The following is a 7,852-nucleotide window of genomic DNA, read 5'->3' on the forward strand; positions in this document are numbered from 1 at the left end:
ACTAAGCCAAAAAGGCATGGATTTGTCTAATTTCTTCTCCCTATTGTATCCTATCACCTAGCTTAGTGTCTGCTACATAGCAGTTGCTCAAAAAATATTTACTGGGTAAATGAATGCATAAACTAAAATATAACCAACATCAAATCCTTTCCCCAAAATAAGTCTTTATGACAGACAACAACCAGAAGGAGAATAAAGCATCTTCTTGAATGAAAGAACATATTAAAAAAAGAAAACCCCAGGACACCTGGGCGGCTCAGTCAGTTGGGCACCCCACTTTGGCTCAGGTCATGATCTCAAGGTTTGTGAATTCAAGCCCGCATCTGGCTCTGTGTTGACAGCTCGGAGCCTGGAGCCTGCTTCGGATTCTGTGTCTCCTTCTCACTACCCCTCCCCAGCTTGCACTCTGTCTCTCTGTCTTTCTCAAAAATAAATAAACATTTAAAAATTTTTAAAACTGGGACGCCTGGGGGAGGGGGGGCTCAGTCAGTTGAGCTTCTGACTTGTGTCAGGTCATGATCTCACTGTCCGCGAGTTCGAGCCCCGAGTCCGGCTCTGTGCTGACAGCTCAGAGGCTGGAGCCTGCTTTGGATTCTCTCTGCCCCTCCCCCACTCATGCTCGTGCGCGCGTGTGTGTGCGCGCGCTCTCTCTCTCTCTCTCTCTCTCTCTGTGTGTCAAAAATAAACAAACATTAAAAAATTTTTAATTAAAAAAAAAAAAAGAAAGAAAAGAAAACCCCAGTCGCTGTGACCTACTCACACAGCACGTCACAGCGATTGGGGTTTTCTTTCTTTCTTTCTTTCTTTCTTTCTTTCTTTCTTTTCTTTCTTTCTTTCTTTCTTTCTTTCTTTCTTTCTTTTTAAAAAAATTTTTAATGTTTATTAGGCAGCTATGTCTGATCGCGGCAGGGGCGGGAAGGGCCTGGGCATGGGGGGTGCCAAGCGCCACCGCAAGGTGCTGCCCGTCAACATCCAGGGCATCACTAAGCCCGCCATCTGGCGGCTGGCCCAGTTTGGCGGCGTCAAGCACATCTCTGGCCTCATCTAGGAGGAGACCTGGGGGGTACTCAAGGTCTTCCTGGAGAAGGTAATCCCCGACGCTGTCACCTACACAGAGCACGCCAAGTGCAAAACAGTCACGGCCATGGAGGTGGTCTACCTGCTCAAGCACCAGGGCCGCACCCTCTATGGCTTTGGGGGCTAAAACCTCATCACCCCTTTTTCTCCAAATAAAGGCCCTTTTCAGGGCTGCCAAAAAAAGAAAAAAGAAAACAACCTGGCACATAGTAGGTTTACAATTTTGTAAAAAATTCACCTGCTTTAAAGCTTTCATAGAGCCAATATCTGCATTCTGTTCTTCTATGTACCATAGGCCCCCATCATCCACAGGTATATATTCCAAGACCTTCCAGTGGATGGCTAAAACTGCAGCTGGTATCAAACCTTATATATATCCTGTTTTGTTTTGTTTTTTCTAATGTTTATTTATTTTTGTGAGAGACAGAGTGCAAGTGGAGGACAGGCAGAGAGAGGGAGACACAGAATCTGAGCAGGGTCCAGGCTCCGTGCTGTCAGCACAGAGCCAGAAGGGGGGCTCCAATTCTCGAACCAAACCATGAGATCATGACCTGAGTCGAAATCGGACGCTTAACCGACTGAGCCACCCAGGCACCCCTATACTGTTTTTTTTCTTATATATACATACCTATGATAAAGTTTAATTTATAGGGGTGCCTGGGTGGCTCAGTCGGTTAAGCGTCCGACTTCAGCTCAGGTCACGATCTCGCGGTCCATGAGTTCGAGCCCCGCGTCGGGCTCTGGGCTGATGGCTCAGAGCCTGGAGCCTGCTTCCGATTCTGTGTCTCCCTCTCTCTCTGCCCCTCCCCCGTTCATGCTCTGTCTTTCTCTGTCCCAAAAATAAATAAACGTTAAAAAAATTTTTTTTAAATAAAAAAGTTTAATTTATAAACTTAGAGATTAATAATAATTAATAATAAAATAGAACAATTATAACGATATTCTATTATGAACGTTATTTGAATGTGGTCTCTCTGTTTCTCTCAAAACATCTTGCCTGACTGCACTTACCTTTTCTTCTTGTGATGATATGAGATGGTAAAATGCCCATGTGATAAGATGACAGTGAGGTGAATGTTGTAGGCATTATGATGGAGCGTTAGTCTGCTCTTGACCTCCTGATGATTCATCAGGAGTACCGTCTGCTTCCAGACCACACTTAACTGAGGGAAACTAAAACACAGAAGGCAAAACTGCAGATAAAAGGCAACTACTGTACTTACGGAGAGCAGGACCAAAGCAATGCACTTTGCTTCCAGGATGCTAATAAATGAAGTGTTTTTGTCTTTTCTGTTTCTGCTTCCTGAACATTTTTTGCTTTGTGTAAATTTACGTAACTACACAAGATATATTAGGCCAAGTGAAAGAAAAAGTTGCAAGGATTTCCACTTTGCAAATTGGGCGGGATGCCTGGAAGGGACAAAATTAAGGTCTTCCCATTAAGTGAATACCCAGTTGTCTAGTCTTAAGGCTCAGATAAAGTATCTACTAGAAAAGGAGCCATCTCTAAATATGAGCCAGAAAATTCAGGATTTCAAGTTTAGCCTTCTCAATGTGTGCATAAGACACTCAGAGGGTTAGAAGATGAAGTATTAATCTCCAAGAGTTCAGTTAAGGACACATCCCAATAAGGAAAAGCTGTGAGGCTTCCAATTGTTTTATAAAAACAGTGTTAAGATAATTGTTTGGCACTCATTTGCACATGACAGATTCATGACAATTCGTTTCTTTAAATATGAAGCCCCAAATCACCTCTTCTAAAATTACGTTTCTTACCAACATCGCTTAGTAACTACACGCAGGAATGAGCACGGGCCTGGAGGCAGTACTCACAGATCTCCTGAATTAATGACATGCTCTTCCATTTACAAGAATCCGGCTCAAGACACTGAGTTCTTGTCCCATTTCTCTAGCACTAATTAGCTCTGTGGCTCTCACGTGGTCTTGGTTCTTCACACGTAAAATGATACGATTGGATTTTTTAAGTCTTTAAAGTTCCTTCTAGTTCTAAATCCTTTGATTTGTGCCGGAATCATTGCCCGTGAATTAGACTATTTAGATACCAACTAGGTCTGCAATCACAGGAGCATTTGAAGCAGAGGCTGCCGGCTCTTTGGAAGGACCGACTCATAAGAGGAATTTATGCTGCCTTAACAAAGTGAGCAGAGGAGAAACCTGTCCTTTCTACACAAGCACATAAGCAGCTTCCACGTTGGGGTGCCTAAGTGGCTCAGTTGGTTGAGTGTCTGACTCTTGATTTTGGCCCAGGGTCGTGGGATTGAACCCCGTGTCAGGCTCTGCCTTAACAGCACAGAGTCTGCTTGGGATTCTCTCTCTCTCCCTCTCCCTGCCCCTCCCTCCCTCATGCACTCTTTCTCTCTCTTTCAAAATAAATGAGCAGGAGAAAAAAAGCAGTCTGGGCAAGGCCACCATACTGACAAGGAGGCAGTTTTGTCCCCAAATGGCTCTGGCCAGATTTCCCCTCACTCCAATCTCAGCAGGCAGGCCATTGATCTCATATGCCTCATCTGCAGCCATGACTCACAGGACTCAACAGAAGAATATCAAGTTTTCCATGCCATACTCAACATGTTATTCAGCAGCCTTCTCTGCAGTAAAAAAAAAAAAAAAAGTATTCTCAGGGCGCCTGGGCGGCTCAGTCAGTTGGGCATTTGACTCAGGATTGTGAGTTTAGGCCCTGAATTGGGCTCCACACTAGGCATGAAGCCTACCTACAAAAAAAAAAAAAAAAGTATTCTCTTGAGTTGAGTAACCCTCTGGCAGAGTTATCCCACAACAGAAAGTGTCAGGGGCAGAGAAATACCTCTACAAGGACTTCTTCAAATAGGAAGCATAAATTCAAGCTGCTCCAATCACTTTGTGCTTCCTGTGCTCTCCTTTCAGAGAGAAGGGATGATTTTTTATTTTTCCAATTGTCTGCCTTGTCCCTCTACGAGGCTTTACCATGGACAGGAACACCAAGGTCATCTTCTATATCTATAGGAAAGTTCTATTTGTTCAACTAACCTACAAGAAGTTTCTAAATTCAATGTCTTTGCCTTGTTTTATAAATGATAAATAGATCGCCTGGCTCAGGATACTTTTTTCAAAATGTTACACAAAATAAAATATGTCAAAATTATTTTCAAATTTCATATATATAAACATGTACTCTCTAAAATGTAGCAAGATGCTGTCAAAGTATAATTTGCTTAAGAGCAATTTCTAAATTGAGATTTGTGCTTGGCTATAATATACATTTGTCATTTCTTGGACAAACTTTTCTTGTCAACTCCCTACTGTTTTATTTGAATCAAAAATTGGGGGCCCCTGGGTGGCTCAGTCAGTGGAGCATCTGACTTCGGCTCAGGTCATGATCTCCCAGCTTGTGAGTTCAAGCCCCACATCCGACTTGCTGCTGTCAGCCTCTCAGCACAGAGCCTGCTTGGGATCCTCTGTCTCCCACTCTCTCTGCCCCTTCCCTGCTTGTGCTCTCCCTCTCTGTCTCTCAAAAATAAATAAAACATTTTTTTAAAAATTGACTTTCATCTTAAATAGATATGATCAAAAGATTTTTATGTTTTGAAAGTCCACAATATGAACTCATCCTTTTACTATCCAGTCCTACAACTTACCTGGAGTACTTTTAGCCTAAGCCAATCTTTCAATATTTATTTTATGTATGTAAGTAACACATGTTCTTTTCCCTTTTAGAAATTCTGCTTACATTCCACAACAGCAGTGACTCTGACTGCCCACTGCTGTCATTCAAGTCTTGAGGGTTCTAATTCAGGTTTCAGGATGACTAGACACACCACCCTCATCCTATTGGAGCCAGAATGAATAACACAAAAATAATGACACTTATAATTACTACCAGACAGCTTGCTACTGTCTTTAGAGTTCCCTAAAGCAAGATGCCCCAAATGTATGCTCATAATTGCTTATTAGGTGGTCAGATTACAAAGCAAACCTTCGCTTACTCAAAATAAAATTGCATTTTAAAATTGTTTTCATTTGAGTTACAATGTCTCTAAATTAAACACAGAATATAAATATAGGTGATCCTTGAACAACACAGGTTTGAACTGTACAGGTCCACTTACATGTGAATTTTTTTTCTATAAATACAGTGCAGTAAATGTAGTTCCTCTTTCATGTGATTTTTCTTAATAACATCTTCTTTAGCTTACTTTATGGTAAGAATACAGTATATAGTACATATAACATACAGAATATGTGTCAATTGACTATGTTATCAGTAAGGCTTCCAGTCAGCACTGGGCTATTAGTAAAATTTTTGAAGAGTCAAAAATTATACATGGATTTTCAGGTTCTTGGTTGATGGGGATCAGCACCTTTAATCCTTGCATTGTTCTAAGGTCAACGGTGCTCATGTATAAATACATGAGTTGTTTTTATGAAGTTAACCTGTAACTTTTTATTTTAGAATTATTACAAATGTTGAACATAGTCAAATCCCACTAAATAAAGAGATTGTTTTCTTTATAAGGCAAATTGTGTGTTTCAATGACGATGATTCAAAAGTGATCATTTCAAATGGTTTACCTTAAGATTTTGAAGAATCTATTGTCTAAAGTCCTGTCTGCTCTGTGCTTTCTCGTTCCTTCCTATATCACAGATTAAATCTCATAACTGTTTTTGAAAGTCTTTGCCTTCCTTCTCACTCTACATCTTATTTTTATACAGTAAATTTGTTGACAATTTGATACTCAAAACTCTATGCCTATTTTGATCTATCTCCATAGTAACTATACATTCAGCACAATCTAAAACATTAGACAAAAGACAATAATATATAGCCAATAAAAAATCGTTTTCTAAAGCCTGGATCTCTGGGCCAATCCAGTATATTTGCTATGGATTCCATCATCATCTTTGTAATGGAATTAACTGTTCCCTTTAAATGACTCTTTTTGGAGAAATGACATGAATCTGATAAACAAAATTGTGCATTACCCTGAAGGATTGCTTCAGATGTAATGGTATAGACAAAATAATCGCATGGGCTGAAATCCAAAAGGAGAACAAATCCTAAGGTCAGGTGTGGCTTCCCTGTGGCTTGAGCAAAATTACTTCCATCAAGGGAGCGATCCCCCTGCCCAGCAGGAAATCATTGGCACTCTCCTGAGTCACTTGCAAACTGTGTTATTATAAACGCAACATCAACTCACATCCACAATCATAGTCCCATAATTTCTCAATGTAAACATTTAAAGCCCCATTTCATGGGCCTGTCTGTTCTCTTGATAAAGATGACAGACTCCAAATGATATTTAGCCAAGTGACAGTGGCTCTGTAGATGCCTGCTTAGGAAGGCTGACCACCAAGGAAACTGACATGTTTATATGTTGGTTTCCCCAGCACGCATCATTATGAGTTCAGGTATTGTAACACATCAGACCTTACAACACAAGAGACTGCCAAAGGCTTACACAAACTACAAAGCTACGCTCTTGTTGGTGAATGATTCAGATAATTACAATGAAAATAACATCAATAAGGTTCATAAACTGAAACTGATATTAAAGAAAACAAGTGAGCTTTAGTATATGGGAAAAGAACATAAGATTCTGGCCTAGTATCATAGAATCCTGTAGCTAGAAATTGCCTTAGAGCTCATCCAGGGCAGCCACTTACCTGCTACGGAAATTTCTTCTACAGCATTCTTGGCAAGTGGACATTCAGCCTCTCCTTGTTCATGTCCAGGGTCTAAGAATGTACTACTGCTGTTGAGTGAAAATTTGCCTTGCTGAAATTTCCACTTATTGATTGTTTTCTAGGGCTATTAAATCAATTCATTCACTCCTTGTACTCATTCGAATGATTTTTCAAAACGCGTTATAATTATAATAATATCAAGCATTTATTGAGTACTTACTATACACCTAGCACTCAAGTAGGTATTTTATATAAACTATCTTATTTATTTAGTGGTTATAAGCATTAACTCCGGAGCCAGACTTTCTGAGTTAGAATTCTGGCTCTGCCATGTACTAGCTGTATGACATTAGAAAAGTCATTTAACCTCTCTGTGCCTTGGTTCCTCAAATATGAAATAGGGATAATAATAATTATGCCTACATGATAGGGTTGTTAAGCCAATTAAATGCTAGTATATGTAAAGTGTTTAGAACAATGCCTAGCATGTGATGAACACTGCAAAAATGTTGTTGTGCTACTCACGGCTATTATTATTATTTCTATCATAACCTCATTTTACAGCTGAGGAAACTGAGGTTTACTAAAGAGATTAGGCAACATAAGTATGGGATTTTCAATAATTATTAGTAAATCACATCTAGAATTAATTTCTTATCCAGTGAATTTGCAATTTCTTATGTATTTGCTATTCCATTTAGCTTTGTGTTTTAGTCTACTTAAATGTATTCAATTCTGGGTACTCTTCTCAGTGTTCAATTTGTCCTAAGAGTTTAGAACCAAGAGTATGGCTTCTCCAAAAGAAGCACTCCTAATATTATATTCCCCCATGAAACAAAATAATTCAGCATTAACCCAGAGAAGGGTTATAACAAAAATACAAGTGTGTTTAGAAAACAGTATCATAAAATGTATCAAGCCTTTTCAAAGGCTTTGATTCAATAATCCGACTCCTGGAAAACCATTCTAGAGAAATAATTCAACAAATCAAGTAAGCTGCACACATACCTGCAAATCTTTCTTGTAACTTTACCAGCTCCATCCTACAAGAATATATTAGGGGTAAAAATTACGGGTATAGTTAGATTAATTA

At 39.7% G+C, this 7,852-nt stretch overlaps 1 pseudogene; it reads left to right on the forward strand.

Moving 5' to 3' along the window:
• The first annotated feature begins 892 nt into the window (after positions 1-892).
• LOC124504692 (histone H4-like) lies at positions 893-1,204 on the forward strand (annotated as a pseudogene).
• Positions 1,205-7,852: the final 6,648 nt, after the last annotated feature.

Source organism: Lynx rufus, unplaced genomic scaffold (genome assembly GCF_022079265.1).
Source record: "Lynx rufus isolate CCGP_SWC_20201006 ecotype Redwood Valley unplaced genomic scaffold, mLynRuf1.p SCAF_1, whole genome shotgun sequence".
Lineage (NCBI taxonomy): Eukaryota > Metazoa > Chordata > Mammalia > Carnivora > Felidae > Lynx > Lynx rufus.